At 24.1% G+C, this 16636-nt stretch overlaps 3 long non-coding RNA genes across 3 annotated transcripts; all 3 read right to left on the bottom strand.

Moving 5' to 3' along the window:
- Positions 1-415: 415 nt before the first annotated feature.
- Positions 416-1274, bottom strand: LOC112794504 (uncharacterized). Its single transcript, XR_003198888.2, has 2 exons — positions 1099-1274; positions 416-806 (listed from the first exon to the last, which is right to left on the bottom strand). It is a non-coding gene; the product is annotated as an uncharacterized lncRNA (long non-coding RNA).
- A 4524-nt stretch (positions 1275-5798) lies between these two features.
- On the bottom strand, positions 5799-7241 carry LOC140184509 (uncharacterized). Its single transcript, XR_011881522.1, has 2 exons — positions 7075-7241; positions 5799-6305 (listed from the first exon to the last, which is right to left on the bottom strand). It is a non-coding gene; the product is annotated as an uncharacterized lncRNA (long non-coding RNA).
- Positions 7242-10356: 3115 nt separating this feature from the next.
- On the bottom strand, positions 10357-11821 carry LOC112794503 (uncharacterized). The gene is made up of 2 exons (XR_011881521.1): positions 11667-11821; positions 10357-11178 (listed from the first exon to the last, which is right to left on the bottom strand). It is a non-coding gene; the product is annotated as an uncharacterized lncRNA (long non-coding RNA).
- Between the last annotated feature and the right edge of the window lie 4815 nt (positions 11822-16636).

Below are 16636 nucleotides of genomic sequence, written 5' to 3'. Positions count from 1 at the left end.
ATTTTGCTGCAGATTTCTAGCTTTGCACAAATTTACATAAAGTAGTCTTCTTATTTTACCAATGTAAAAATAAAATTTTGGAACAAATCTTAATTTATTATTGTAGATTAATTAAACATTAAAAAAAACAAAACTTTTATTTCCCTTGAAAATAAAACCTCAAAACACACACACATATATATAATTTTGATGTATTATCTGTGTAAAATTGTTTTACATCGCATTCAATTATATATAATACTACATTAATAAAAATAACTATTTTTTTACATTAAACATAAATAATCATTTAAATGTGTAAAACTCATCAAAATGGAAAAACTGAAAACTAACACAAAGTAAGTGTTACATATTATTCTATATATAGAAAATGGAAGGAGTTTATTATGCGACCTTTAATTAATAGAAAAGTATATGGTACTAATATAAAATCTGTTAATTTATTGCTAATAATGATTATTATTATATTTTAAACATATGTATAAAGTGACACATATAAAAAATACATCTATAAAAATATTTCTATTAAAAACAACTATAAAAAAAATATTTTTATTAGACACATCCGTAAAAATACTTTCATTAATTAATTAAGGCTTTATTAGGTGGAGATCAGAGCAGATAGGCGTGTAATCATCATTGCATCCTCTATCTGGCAACAGGTTTAGGAGGAGGTTTTGACTTTCTACGTTTTAGACGTGGACGATGAGGAGTAATATGAAGAGGACTAGGAGGAGGTGGATGTGCTGCTCTAAGATATGAATTTTTTCCAATATAAGCTGCTGCTTCTCTGTATTCATCACCTCCTGCATAATAATAATAATAATAATAATAATAATAATAATAATAATAATAATAATAATAATAATAATAATAATATTCTAATTTAATTTTTAACATTTTTTGTTTGGACATAGGCTTTGACAAAAAAAAAATTTTAATAAATTGATTTTTATTTTTTTTATGATAATATTAGATAAACTAATTTGTTATCTATTAAAATTTTAATTATATTAATTTAGTTAATTATCTCTCAATTTAGCTAGGGGCATGTTACTATATGAATGATTAGGAATGAGATAAGATGAGAATTCTTACGCTTCGCTACTACTGGAGCTGCAAGTGTTGACGAGGGAAGGAACATTACGGAAAACAAAAGCAATAATATTATTATTGCAAAGAAAATTGGTTTCATCTTATGATATGATTTGATTATTAGAAAATACTTATTTTTTGTGAGTGAAGATGAGAGAGACTACACTTCAATTTTCCTTAGTTATGCATAGCGATATCATGTATTTATAGTATTACAAGATTGAAGGGTTATTTCAAGTAGATATGTCTTGCAATCTTATCTTTCATATTAGTGGGAGACATGCGTCCTATTCTCTTTTTGACTAACAACACTAGTGAGAATTTTGATAGCCCCACATACAATTTAAAGATCGATCTATAGCGGCTCGTACCTACCAAACTTTTGTTTATTTATTTTAATTAATGAAGATAATTTAGACAATCTAAAAATTTTTAATAGTATGAAATTAAGTTTCAGTTAGAATTGAATTGAATTTTAATATTTGGAATATTTATTAAATAAATTAAAATTTTATAGTAGATAATTTTTATTAATATAATATTATATTTAAATAATAAATGTGCTTACTTATTAAATTATATAAAATAATTAAAAATTTTATTGAACTAAAATTTGTTTATTCTTTTAAAAAATAAAAATTAAATTAATCTAAAAATATTAAATTTAACAAATATTGTTATTAATTAAAAAAATTAAATAGTTCTACTTCATAATTAATTCTAACAATAAACTAACTACAAAAAGTAAACATAAATTATTAAGAATTAATTTGTTGAGTGGTCTAATGACATAGCATGTTAAAAAAAATTAATTATTAATAATAAATTATAACAACTAATTAAACACCTAAAATTTATATGTGTGGATATTTTTTTTATTTATAATAGATCTTCTTAAAAAAGGTATGTAATATATATATATATATATATATATATATATATATATATATATATATATATATGAGTTGAAAAAAAAGAGAGAAAAAGAATAAAAGTGGTGGAAAAAAGAGAAAGAAAAAAGGGAATAAAGGTAGTGAAAAAAGAGAGTGTATGTATTAAAAGATGGAAAGTATTGAAATAAAATGAGCGAAAAAATTTAGAAAAAATTATTAAATTAAAAAATTATTTTAGATATTTTAAGTTTTAAGTAAAAATTTAATAATTTGATATATTTTAGTTGTAATTGATTTTGAAAAAAAAATTAAATTGAATTTTATCTAAATTAATTTGATTATTTTTATTTTAAATACTGAAATTAAATTTAAATTTAAATTTATAACAAAGAATTGTACCTACCACCTTACTTACATGGTCATTGGTCAAGTCGTCACAAACAATACATGTTATGTACTTATGTACTTATGTTGGCCATTCATCAACCCTAATTGTTTGGTAAGTTGAATTGGTCGTTGACAATTTATATTCGAATAAATTAACTTTTAATAAAATTAAATTAATATATTAGCTAAATTTATCCTTTATTTTTAAAATGTCAAACAGTTTAATCAATTAGCTATGCCGCCATTTTTATTGGCCATTTTTCTTTGAAAAATAAATATTTTTTATTATTTTGATAACTAGAGATCTCATTAACACAATATGTTAGAATTAATATATCATTTTTAAAAATTTAAGAAGAAATTATTTGCTTAATTGTATATTTTATATTTTGTTGTTTTAAAATATTTAATCAAAGTTCATGATTAAATTTAAGATAAAACATTAAAAATTAAAAAAAAATCGGTACTCTAATTTTTTTATTAGTTAATTTAAAGAGTTATGAAGTATATTAAAGAATATATTCATTCTGACATGAAAAGGGATCACTCATTTATTTATTTTCATTTTTTAGTTCAAAAATATGACTAAATAATTCATATTATATATTTTGTCATTTTATTCCCTAGAAAATTAAAGCTGTCTCTTTTATATATTTTTTAAGTTTATTGAAAAATAATTGCTTTCTTAATAGTTAGACTCGTAATAATAATAATAATACTCTTGATCATCGCCGAAATAAATTATTGGTGCATAAATCTACAAAAAAATTAATAGTGCTCTTGGTTCACCAATTTAAAAATAAAATTTTGGAATAAATTTTAAGTAATCTTGAGCTAATATTACTGCAAAATTAATTAAACATAAAAAAACAGCAGCTTTATTTCCCTGAAAATGAAAGCTCATATATATGCTTTAATTTATTTGACAAACACCATTACAAAGTGAAAACTAACACATGATACATCTTTATTACTACTAGCTGTAGTAACACATAATAAAGTAGAAGAAGGAGTTTATGCAATCTTTGATTAATTTAATTATTAACAGCACTAGAACGTGGAGGTGGAGGTGGAACTCCTCCTCCTCTTCTTCTTCTATATAAATCACTTCCAACAGCACTAGGAGGAGGTGGAGGTGGAGGTCGTCGTGGTCCTCCTCCTCCTCTTCTTCTTCTAAATCTATATGAATCACTTTCTCTTATGTATCTTTTTTCATTACCTGCATATAATAGTCATACATTTTTTTTTGTCAGAATTTGAATTATTGACACTTATTTAAATAAATTAGTGTGCTAATTATTAGACCAATTCAAATTGATTCTCATACTAACTAATTTACTTTTGATTGGTTGAATCTCTCGAATTGCTAGAGTAGCTGAAGAGAGCAAGAAGGCCATGGAAGCCAAAAATAAGAATGCAATAAAAATAACCTTCATGCTGTGATTATAGAGGATATACCTTGTCATTTATATTTTCTTTCTTTTTGCGTGGTTATATATCGATCATTATATCTCAAGTTGCTGTGTATTTATATTGTCCATAACCGTGTATGAACTATGAAGTGGGGGAAGGGATTTCAATTATGCCTCTAGAATTATAGAATTTTTTTTAATAGTAATTTTAATTAATATTCCAATTAATAAGAGGACTTATAGAGAAAACATAAATTAATGGAAAGATTTGATATATGCTCAGTGTATTATGATAGGTTAATTAATATGATATTTTAGATATTTATTGATGTAGAAGCGTTAGTTAGCTAGAAGGGAGTGATAGAGAGAATAAAAAATTATTATCAAATATTCATCAAGATTTATATATTATCTATTATTAAAATCAGATTTCTTTAATTAATAGCATAGTTGATCTAACATATTCTTAAAGATATTTTTTAATTTGTTTTATTTGCATTACTTTTTTGTTTTATATCTTTTGATTTTGTTCGATTTTGGTTGAATTGTTTCTTGGGTGATTTTTTTTTCTCAAATTAGTTGCGAACTACTTCAAGATCAGACCAAAATATATAAAAATACTTTTAAGTTTGGAACAAATCTTCCAGCCAAATCGAACCGTATGCACCTTTTCGATCCACAACTAACTAGCTTCTCATATAATGGCATAAGAAAAATTAGTTATATTTGTAATAGAGACCACTTTAATAAAGACATTAAAAATATATTTTTTTTAAAGATGTTCATATATGTTATGCTATTATTGGACATTTTTATTAAATTAATTAATTTATTTTTTAATAAATTAAAATAAAATCGGTTTATTATAGCAACAACAATAAACTTAATTTTCTGCATTATAATTATTAGACTCGATTTGATCCGATCGAATTATACAATCTAAACTAAATATCTTTAAATTTTTTGATAAAAAAATAAATATATTCCTGACTTTTTATTTTGCGGACATTTAAATCTCTAAAATTTTAAAAATACAATTAAATCTTAAAAAAAAAAATCGATTTTATTCTAATTTGTTAAAAAATTCAAAAATAATATATTCATTAATACGTCCAATAATATGCGACACATATATATTTTTACAAAAAGACGTTTTACGCGTTTTTAAAGAAGTATACTAATTGATAATATATATTTCCATATGACACAACGAAACTTCATACAAATCACTCACAAATTAAAGCTCAAGTACCGGGCGAAAAGATTTTTGTTTACACATAGGTAGTAGTCCAAGAAAGGGTTATTCACACATAAACATAAATTGTTGTAACATTCAAACATTCAAACCAAGAAACTATATTTATTAGTTATTTATTTTGATGGTCAGCATGTAATTGATTTTTTCTTTTTCTTTTGTAAAACAAAATAGCAAATTTGAGTAACCTATCTTCTAATTTTAGTGATTCATGATGGGTCATATATAGAAGAATTATTTTTCTACTACTCTAGTTATTTTATATATGCTCCAAAGAGAAAAGGAAATCTAAGTAGCAGCAGAAAATAGTGCTCTTAGGTTCACCAATATATAAAAATGAAATTTTGGAATAAATCTTAATGACCTTGAGCTAATATTTTAGATTAATTAATTAATCAAACAAAAAGGAAAAAGCCAACCTCTGATAATTGAAGCCCAATATATGGTTTTTATTTCTGAAGCACTATTACAAACTCAAAAGAGTACACACAAAAAGAAATTGAAATCAATACATGATGAGGTCGGTTATTCTACCTAGTAGCCAATAAAACAAAAACATACAAAACGAAACAGTAGTTAATATGAATTAGAAAAGTACATGAACCAACTAATAATCAATCAAGAATGGAACAACATAATTAATTATAATTAGTTTTATTAATTTATAATTTAATTTGTTTTTTAAATTATTGTTGACCACGTTCAAAATATGAGGGAAGATACGCTAGTGATAGGAGATAATTATGGAACAGATGCTTTGATCATTAATTAGTTGGTTTCATATAATTAATTATATTTTATTAATATGTAACACATGAAATCCAATTTACAAGAAAAAGAAACATCCGTGTGCCTATCAATAATAACATCCAGTTAAAGTCACCGATACTTCTGATTTTACCAGTTGACTGATTCTTGACTTATATAAAGTTGGTTCCTAGCATTGTTGATATGAATTATATTATTATTTCTCCTAAGACGACCTCAAGTATTAACTAATTAATTAAGGCTTAGGTGGTGAGCAAGGACCACGCGTGTATGGATTATTAATGCATCTTCTATATGGAGTATTGGCAATAGGATTAGGAGGAGGATTTCTTCCACGTGGATCATATGGTCTTTTTGGATGATATACTTCTTCATATGGATTACTTCCTGATGGACCAATAGGAAAATCAGGAAGAGGAGGAGGAGGTGGATGTAATGCTCCTCCTCTTCTTCCATATCTATATGTTCTTCTGTATACTCCTCTCTCATCACCTCCTACATATATAAATAACACAAATTTGAATTAGCTCACATTTTTTTATATATTAATTAACTTTTTTTTGTTTTAACTAAAAATGTTGACTCTCTAATCTTATAAAGTTCATAATTAATTTTTAATAATTTTTGTTTGGGACATATTAGGGTATTTTGGTTTGTATTTTTATTTTCTGTATTTTTTGTTTTACTTTCTATTTTCACATTTTTTTTCATAAAATTAAAAAACAAAAAATCATTAAAAATAAAAACAGAAAATAAAAATACGAACCAAATGCACTCTTAAATTTTTAACTAATAATAAATTGAGTTTTTATTTTTTTTTAAACATTAGATAAATTAAATATCTGTTAAACTTTTAAATAATTTAATTTCTCAATTATATTATTTTTTATAAAAAGATAAGACTAATTTGTTACTTTTTAAACAATATTGGAAATGAATTTATCTATTATTCTAAATAATCGGAAACTAATTTATTCGAACCAAAAATTATGAAAGATAAATTTAAAATTATGTTTAAATAATAAAATTCAAAGACCAAGCATATAGAGATAATTTTGGCCTAATGTACATAGTATTTTTTATAAATATATAGGAGCTTATTTTAAATTTGAAACGTGAATTTTACATAAATCTTTTCTTTTATTTTTTTAAATTTAAACTTATATTAAGATTCTTTATTTCTTCTAAAATTAAATGCTCATATCTCTAATAAGTAATAACACTCTATAAATGATTAGGAAGGAGATAAGATGAGAGTTCTTACGCTTCTCTACTACTGAATATGCAAATGTTGAGGAGGGAGGGAACACTACGTAAACCAAAAGCAAGAATATTGCAAAAAAAATTGGCCTCATCTTATGATATGATATGATTATTAATTAGGAAATATTTATTTGTGAGTGAAGATGAGACTACACTTCAGTATTTAACTATTTATAGTATCACAATATATTGAAGGGTATTCAAGTATATATGCCTTGCAATGTTATCTTGCATATTAGTAGCCACATGCGTCCTATTCATTTAGACTATGTAAACTAATGACAATTTTGATAAACCAGCATACACTCTATAGATCAATCTGTGGTGGATCGTATCACCAAGTTACTTTAATTTCATGGTCAAGTCGTCCCAAATAACGTTATGTTAATGTTAGCCACTCATCAACTCAAATTGTTTGGTACGTAATTAGTTAGTTGAATTGGTCATGCACAATGTTTTATTCGAATAAATTAATTTTTATTAAATTAATACTTTAGTTTCTTATTTAATAGCCACGTACCATACGTTGTCTACCTCATTTTCCGTTTTGATTTGCATGCATGGAAATATAACTGCGACATCATGCATCATGCATTTTTTTATAGTGCCAAGAAAGATTAGATATATATTATAGTAGCATCAGCATGATGCGTATTGCTCAGTGTAGTTTAAAGGATTTTTTTAATTATGGTGCAGTGATAGATGTTCAAAGTGACTTGACTGTATGGACAACGAAAATATATATAAAATATATATAAAGAATGGTGGTTTGATAGACTCTTTAAGCTTTAAAATAATTTTCCAAAACTAAAGAACATATGTTTAAGGAAAAAAAATTGGAATGTCTGAAATTATATAGTAAAAATAGTTAATATTAATTGATAACACCATTATGTTTATACTTTATAAAGATGGATCTACTTAGTGGCATGTGGGGGCAAGTGTCTTGGTCTCATTGAGTTTTATAAAATTTTCAAGTAATATATAGTATTAAATTTTAGTTATTTTATTATATAAATAATTTTGACTCCATTATTCACAATTATAATATTATTGAAAAATATTTAATTAAATTTTATTTTATAGATATATAAAATTTGATTTTAAATATTTAATAAAAAAATTAAATAAATAATAATAAAAGAATAAAAAGTCAAAATAAGCCACCCTATTTCTAATTATTCTCGTATCCAACTTTCTCGCTGCTATTTTTCTTTTTACTTTTTTCCAGTTTCCTATTTTTCTATTTTTTCTATTATATTTTTTAATTTCTTTTGATTTAATTAAAAATTTATTCTTATCCTTTTGTAATTTTTATTTTATTAAATTATACTGCATTTGTTTTGTAATTATACTATTGTGTAATATTTTTATTTTTTGGTTAATGGTTGTTGTATAATAAAATTTTATTAGTATTGTTTTTCTATAATTAGTTTGCTGAGTATTTTATATTTATATTATAATTTTAATTTTTTTGTGAAATTATAAATTATATTTCTATAATATTGATATTTATTAATAAATTAATTTAAGTTTATAAATTTCTTTTTTAGCAACAAAGAAATATTTAAAAAAATATTATTATTAGAATTTGGATCTCAAAATAATTTATCAACCTCTTCTAATAAAAAGATAATTTTAAAATTTAAAATAAAAAGTCTTATAGCAGATTATGGATAATGACCAAAAATTTTAAATTTTATTTTATAATAATAAAATATAATTATAAAAATTAGAATAAAATATATTTTTAATTCTAATATTTGTATTTTTTTAAATATTTCTAATGTTTAATTTCATTCAATTTTCGTTTTTCTTAATATTTTTTATTCATTCAAATTTATTCCTAACATTTTTAATTTGTGTCAAACCTATTCCTAAAAATTTCTAATCTATTCCTAACATTTTATATAAGTTGACATCTAAGGGTAATTTTAACACAAATCAAAAATATTAGAAACAAAATTAAATGCAACTAAATATTAAGTATATTTTTTTAAAAATGCAAATATTAAGAACAAAAGGTACACTTTATCCTAAAAATTATCTTATTATATATGATTTGTCATTATTGACAAAATTTTTTGGATCTGATCACTGTATATATACACAGAGAGAGAGAGGGAGGAGATGACAAAAATAATGTGTATTATTAACTATACTTGATAAATTTATCAAATACATGTATTTAAAGTATTTACAAGATAAAATTTTGATTTTAAAATTCAATTTGAATTTATAATAAAGAAATTTTAAATATGTATTATGTAAAATTAAATTTCAAGTTCAATTTAATCACTTGTTAGTCATATTGTTTGGGTACTCATATATATATATATATATTGTGTATGTAGTCAATATTTTTCCATTGACTAATAAAATGACAAAGCCGAAGACTTGCAAAGAAGACTCATAAACGGGTGAAGTTTAACATCGTCATTGATTAATCAATTTCCTCTTCAATACGAAAAGAAAAATCTTTAAATAGACAAATCAACAACATGTCATACTCAATCAATTGAATTAATTTATTATATGATTTTAACAAGCATTATATTCAACGTAAAAATTTGATAACTTCTACCGCGATCTTTCATTTTGTTTCGGGTTTATACTTTATAGCTTATTCCTTTAGGTTGTGTTTATTTATTAACACGAGACAAAAAGATATAAAATCATGTTTAACAAATAAAACATAATTAAAAATATTGTGTTTAAAGACACTAATATAAATTAATGTATTTTACGTTTATCTTGCTAATAGAAAAGATAGAAAAATACAAACAAAAAATATAATTTTTTTATTTTTTTATTAATTTTATTAATTTTTTATAATTATTTTTTTAATTAAAAAAATAAATTAAATTTTTATAATTTATTATAAAAATATAAAAATACTAATTTTTATATCTTTATCATTTATGTTTTATTATCAATATTTTATTTTATTTTGTTCTTAGAATCAAATACAGTCCTAAGTACGTTGGTTAAGGTTAACTATATTTTCAAATTGATAATTCCTCCATTTCAAAAATATGCTTTTTTATTTATCTTTTTATTTTTTACATTCACTGAAAAGTAGTTAAATTTCTAGTAATAATTAAGATTCATAATAATACCCTTCATCACCGCCAAATTAAATTATTGGTGCATAATCTACATAAAGTAGTGCTCTACCTGATTTCACAATTTAAAAATAAAATTTTCGAACAAATCTTAACCTTGACCTAATATTATTGTAGATTAATTAAACATAAAAAGCTAATACTCCTTTCCCCCGATGAAAATTAAAGCTCAAACCATATAATTTAATTTCACAATAAGCACTATTACAAACTCAAAACTAACACGCACACACCTACAAACTAAAAACGTACATAGAAATTGAAACGTACATTGAGATCGCTTATTCTATTGGCTAGTAAAATAAAAGCATACACACTGGTTGGTACGTGCATACAATATAGAACAAGGAGTTCATATTATGCATTTGGACATCATCAAAATTGACCGTACACTTATTTTTATATGAAGTTAATAATAATTTTTTTTAAAATAATTTAAAAAATTTAACTAATTTTACATATACGATGACAAGATACTATTTAGGAGATTTTGAGAAGGAATCAAATAATAGAACATAAGATAATAAGACACCACATCCAACTCAAAACTTTAAAGTAATAAGTTAATGAATTTTTCATTTTATAAATTTCTCACTTTTCTTTGCTTTCTTTGATATGAAACTATCTTTATACACTCCTCACACTTGCAACATTAACAAATATGAATTATTGTTTGTTCTTAGACGACCTCGATCAATTATTAATTAAGGCTTAATTATTAGGTGGCGAGCAACCACGCGTGTATGGATTATTAATGCATCCTCTATATGGAGTATTGGCCATAGGATTAGGAGGTGCTGTTCCATAAACATAGCGATTAGCAATAGAGACAGGAGGATTAGGAGGTGGTGGATGGTGTGTTCCTCCTCTTCTATATGGATTAGGACGAACACCAATAAGATGATTGGGACGAGGAGGTGGAGGTGCTTCTCCAGGTCTTGCTCCTCTTCTATACCCTCTTCTATACCCTCCCTCATCACCTGCAAGTAAATTATTGTTAGAAATAAGAGACTAAATTAGAAAAAGGATTTGTGTATTATTGAATGTATTCAAGTTGTCTATTCAAGTTGTCTAGAATGATATAATATAAAAGGTATTTATAGGTATTAAGAGAATCATAATAATAAAGACGTAATCTCCTATAATAAATATTCAGATATACTAAATAATACTAATTGATGCTAATTGATCCTAATTATCTTCTAACATTCCCTCTCAAACTTAAGTGACAACTTGAGTTTGAAACTTATTTAAAACAACGAAAGAAAGAGAAAAAAAATTGCATAAATTGATAAAACAGGTGCAGATAGAATTGCCGCTTTTAGTAGCCACATAATACTATACTTAGTATGGTGGAAATTAAGGTGCAATCAACTTTACGTAAAGTTGATAGTTGAGAGTCGTTAGATGACTGAACCTGAATTTTCACCTACTTAATATAACTAATTTAAGGAGTACTCTATCTTACTTTTGATTGGTTGAACTTCTCGAGCTGCTAGAGTAGTTGAAGAGAGTAGGAAGGCCATGAATGCCAAAAGTAAGAATGCAATAAAAATGGCCTTCATGCTATGATTTATTGTGTATATGTTGTCACTTATATTTTCTTTTTTTTTTTGCATGACTATATATCCCAAGCTGTTGCGTATTTATATTGCCCCTAAACCGCGTATGAAGTGGAGGGAAGGGATTCAATTATGCATATAGATGTTAAAGTCTAAATAATAGACTTAATACATTAATAAGAGTGATGTTAACAAATGTCCTAAAATTACTAATTAATTAAAGTGTTTAATAAAAATGTTTTTTTCTTTTAAATTTATTAATAGTAATTTTAATTAATATTCTAAAGAGTACTTGTTAGCAAAAACACATAAACTAATGGAAAGACTTGGTCAGCGTAATATGACGGATTAATTAATATGATACTTTAAATATTTATTTATGTGGATTTAAGTAGATGGTCAAAAGCTACCATTTTATCCTAATACATGGGAATATAATATTTGCTGATAAAATATTAAAGATATAATTTTTTATATGTATTTATTTTTTATTAATTTAAATTTATGATAAAATAATTTTATTGACCACAAAAAAAATAGTGCAATGCTGATAAAAAAAGAGAGAGAGACTTTACAAAAAATTCAAGCAAAACTCAAAAGAGGTCAGACATGTTAAAAATATCATTATTAATATATTTTTTTATCAACTTAATAATTTATTTTATAGAAGTAGATTCATCACATAAAAATATCTAAAATTTTTAAATATAAATTAAATTAGATATATAATAATATAATGTTATTAGAAATTTAGTAGACAATAAAATTAATATTAATTGATAGCGCCACGCTATCTCTTCTTTATGGATATGACAACATATTATTATCTAATCGTTATTCTGCCATTGACTGAAAAAAATTATGAAGATTCTGATATAAACACTAAGAAAATACTGAACAAGAAAGAACTAACGGCAAAAAAAGAAAATAAGAATAACTGAAAATACAGAAAATTAGTATTGAAGTGAACAATAAATTTTCCAAAGAATAAAGTATACAGTACAAAAATAAAGTATTCTACCTATTATTATAAATATACATAGCTCACTCACATGAATACTACAGTACTTATTACATTGTACTTAAGTTACTAAAAAGAATAAATAAATAATATTTAATAAATTTTATATGATTTAATTTTATTTTAAATATTTTATTTTTTATTTTAAAAAGTAAGTTAAATAATTTAAACACCGTAACAAAGACACCATATATAAAACTTACCATATTATATTAATACCAAAGACACACTAGGTGAAACTAACCACAACTAATTATCAATCAATCTTGATTTAATTATTAATCAATTTTTTTTTGTCTGTTAAGCAATTCTGATACTTTAATCTACTGTTACAGACAAAAATAACAAAGTCAAAAACTATACTTCAACTCAATATCTATCAACTCTCTATATATAAACATGTCTTAGCTAATCTAGGGGTGTCCATGTATCAGATCGTATCTGCATATCCGCGATAAATATCCGTATTCGATCCGAAAATTACGGATACGATCTGATCCGTACCCTTTGCGGATTGGATCACGGATATATGCTCTACAGCCGCGTATCTGATCCGCAGATCTGCAGATTCGCACAATAATAATTAAAAATAAATAAATATATATGTTTGGTATTATATTTACTTATTTGTATGTTTTAGTTAGTAATTATTATTCATATATTGTATTATTTTATTTTTGTTATTTAAAAAGAGTTTGATTAAAAATATTTTAGGAATAAATAAGTTTAAAAGTATAAAAAAATATTTTTATTAAATTTTTTTACATAGAAATATGATTAAAAAGAGAAAGTTTAATTATGCGGATATATCCGATATCCGATATCCAATCCGATCCACACATTTGCAAATCGGATCTGGCACTTAAAAACGCGGACGATCGGATCGAATTTTCGGCCATATCCGATCCGCGGACACCCCTAAACCAATCAACATATACATCAATTAATTAAATTAGTTATTGTTATTATTATTATTATTATTATTATTATTATTATTATTATTATTATTATTATTATTATTATTATTATTCAAGTAATGAAAATATTTTTGAAAACTATCACTTTTATTAAAATTTAGTTGGTACTTAATCAAACAAAAAAAATAATCTCATATTATTAGATATAATCTCACACTATTAAAATTAAAACATTAATAATAATTAATTAATAAATATAAATCACAAAATCTATTCATCCCTAGCACTCAAAATTTTAAGTGACTACATGTAGTCAAAATTTCCCCCTTTTAAAATCTAGTGATTGCTTTGATAACATTTATAATTATTTCATAGACGAATTCAAAGGTTTATTTTCTTGTCTCTGATTATCTTCACTTGACTAAACCTAAGATTGTATTATACGCATCACTTTTCCGCGTCAAGCTTAATAAAATAAGATATCGATTTGATCGAACGTAAGCAAATCATGTAATTATCACAAGGAAAAAGAAAAACGTAAGAATAGATATGAACTACTCAAATTGCTTAGTGAAAAAATGGATGGACGTAGATTGGTAACTATTGAACTAGAGCTTGGTTTGATAAATTTTTGGTAATTGTTATTGGTGTCTAAAAATGTTTGTCTAACTTATCAAAAAGAATTAAAAATTAATATTTAATTTTAAAAATATAAAAATAAATAATTATTAAATATTTAAAAATTGTCATAAAAAATAAGTTAAATAAAAATTAGACATCAAATTATAACTAGACACCATAAAATGCATCTAAAATTTTTAGTTTAGTAACTATTGTAATTAAAACTTGTGCTTAAGCTTGTATTTGAAGTTTTTAAATTCGTTTGTCTTTATTAAAATTAAAAAATTTAATATAATTTTATATATTAATAAATATTTAATTTTTTTATATTTGTGTCTATTATAATTTTTTAAAATTTTAAAAATTATTTTATAAAAAACAATTGTTATTACTTATACTTATTAAAAGTTATTTTTAAATTAATTTATTAAATATAAATACTATAATTTTAAAAAAATATCTTTTAAAAATTAATTTTGATAAATTACTTTTAAAAAATAAAATTTTACGAAATCAAACCTAAGTTAAACTAGTTATCCTTCTTATCATGATCAGAGACAGAATTAAAATAATGTGATAAGTGATAACCATATATGATAAAAGAACTGCATGGCTTAAACCAACCACTAATACATTCGGATAATGACTTTCCTCCAAACTCTTATGTAAACGGATCAATAACTAACTAACTTCCCATAATGGCATAATTAAGAAAAATAAGTTATATTGGTAATATTTCATTAGAATCATCCATATAAATATATAACTCAACGAAACATCATACAAATTACAAACCACTCACAAGGCTCAAACACCAAATAGCTAGAAAGCACATGCAAAAGTATTAAGACAATTATCATTCCCTCAACACCACCCCCTCCAAATAATAAATAAATAAAATCATTAGTGACGGGTTGGATTTACCGTGATTAGTTTGGGGCAAGATTATAGTTTTTCTTTTGGGCTCATGTTAAAACCAATAAAAGGCCTTTAATTTGACAAACACTAATTAAAACTCCAAATTCATGACAACAAAAAAATTCAAATTAAAGCTTACAGTCTTAGTTTTGTATATACCTACGCATAGGTATATTTGAATTTGAAATTAGTAAATTACAACACATATGCATGGAGAAGTGATAGCATTAGTGATTGAATTGTCCATAAGTGATTTTTTTTAACTTTTACCTCATCAAAAGTTATAATATTAATATGTAATATAATTTTTAAAATTAATTTACAAATTTTCAAAAAATTATTTAAAGCATTTAAAAAAATTTAAAAAAATTATAATAAATTGTTTCTTTTATTATTTTTCTTTTAAAATAAGTATTTTTGTAAATAAAAAATTAAATACAAAATAATTTATTTATAAATTATTTTTAAAATAAGTCCTGATTTTTTTTTAAATTCCTTTTCTAATTTTTAGTGAAGGAGTGAAAATCATTACTATGACCCCGCTTTTAAAAGGCCGGTTTACACTGACTTTCAAGATAGAGGCCGTGAATAAATCATGAATCAATTACTATGTCTTAGCTTTTTATTTGTCTTATGAAATTCTTTCTTCTAGAATTGAGTCACCAAGAATCAAACTATAAACTTTTAGGTTATCATTGAAGTTCTGATATCATCTCATAATAGAATCAAATTAATAATCGACGACGACGACGAGAATAATAGTAATAATAATAATAATGAAGCAGTATGTTTTTATTTATTAGGATGAGTTTACAAAGGTACACGTTTAATTATATTTCACCTCCTAAACTAGCTAGAAAATATGTATAGGATCTCAGCCAAAGTACACTTTAGGATTTTAAAGAAATACATTCTGGAAAATGATAACAATAAACCTAAACCGTAAACAGTAATCCATAGAAATTAAAAAGTTACAAACATATACACACCAATAAGAGAATATATTTATTTATGGAATTTTGTGGTCATTGGCAAATTATGTTTTTGTTTTGGACACACCGGGACCTCCGGGACCACCGGGTTTCAGTGGCGTGTGACCAGGACCAACACACTTACTTGTATAAGGGCCGCATCCAGCAATCGGAGGTGGTGTGCTTCCTCCTGCACAACATAATAATAATCTTCTATTGTTAGAGTTGGTATAGTTTCTCTTATCAATCTATAATTTGTTCTTATCGATCTCTAAAATTTAAACTTTTGAAATAAGTAATTTGATATTCGAACTCGGTAGCAGTAGTGTGCTTACTTACCATTGGGTGGTCCAGGTCGACCAAAAGTTGAGGTGGGAAGAAACATAACACAAACCAAAAGAAAGAATGTAATAACAACAATAGTACCC

Source organism: Arachis hypogaea, chromosome 4 (genome assembly GCF_003086295.3).
Source record: "Arachis hypogaea cultivar Tifrunner chromosome 4, arahy.Tifrunner.gnm2.J5K5, whole genome shotgun sequence".
In the NCBI taxonomy this organism is placed as follows: domain Eukaryota; kingdom Viridiplantae; phylum Streptophyta; class Magnoliopsida; order Fabales; family Fabaceae; genus Arachis; species Arachis hypogaea.
The sequence above is the reverse complement of the archived record's forward strand: the minus strand, read 5'-3'. Positions and strand labels throughout refer to the sequence as shown.